The sequence below is a fragment of the Limulus polyphemus genome, unplaced genomic scaffold, assembly GCF_000517525.1.
Source record: "Limulus polyphemus unplaced genomic scaffold, Limulus_polyphemus-2.1.2 Scaffold238, whole genome shotgun sequence".
Classification (NCBI taxonomy): domain Eukaryota; kingdom Metazoa; phylum Arthropoda; class Merostomata; order Xiphosura; family Limulidae; genus Limulus; species Limulus polyphemus.
Genome location: NW_013665848.1, coordinates 687,910 through 688,997, shown reverse-complemented (window position 1 = coordinate 688,997; position 1,088 = coordinate 687,910).

The following is a 1,088-nucleotide window of genomic DNA, read 5'->3' as shown; positions in this document are numbered from 1 at the left end:
GTAAGACTAGAGGGAAGGCAGCTAGTCATCACCACCCATCGCCAACTCTTGGGCTACTCTTTACCAACGAATAGTGGGGATTGACCGTCACATTATAATGCCCCCACGGCTTGAAAGGGCGAGCATGTTTGGTGTGACGGGGATTAGAACCCGCGACCCTCAGATTACGAGTCGAGTGCCCTAACCACCTGGCCATGCCGGGCCACATTATTTATGATAAAGAGAGCTACAGACTAAATGCTAGTTTTCATACAGTGTCTTACACCCCTTTCTTTTGCTTCCCTTTATATTTTTTTTTGTGATAAAGAGAGATGCTTATTAACTGTTAGTTTACATCTGGCGTCTGCTGTAATAATCTATAACACTAAGATGCTTTTTGTTGTGCATATACTGTCATTCAATTATGACGTCTGGTTGAAGTTTCTAGGTCGGTATTAAAAAAAAAGATAACCGTATACACAAATAATTGTACACGCTATATACATCTAAAGAGTTTAACAGACACATAGATTAAAAAGTATACACTCTAAAAGTTTAAGTATTTCTGTTCCTTGTTTTAATGTGCTCGTTCAAATACATAAGCATCATTATTAACATTTGCTTTTTTTCTCACTGATCTATTATGGTAACTGTTAGATAAAAAGTATTACGAATGTAAACTTTGCTTTTCGCATACTTGTAGTTAGTGTTTTTATGTTATTTCTAAAATCGACTGGTAAACTTAATTCGGAATTTGCGCAAAATAGGAAAATCTCCAGAATTACATCCTGGAGAAAAATCAAAATATATAATCAGCTTAAATGAATAAATACCTAAAAATAATATCATTCAATCTTTTTAATACTGATGGTATTAATCTGTAATATTGCGTAAAAAGGACGAATATTATACATTTAATTGACACAACATTCAGTGTAGTTCACCAGCAGCACAAGCTGTCAAATAATGTATATGGTTTTGCAATATTCCAAAAATCCAAGTCTCACGTGAAAATAACTGATTAGTTGAATTTATCGTATTTTTCGGTGTATAAGACGCACTTTTTTACCCCAAAATTTGATGTCAAAATCTGCTTGCGTCCTATACAC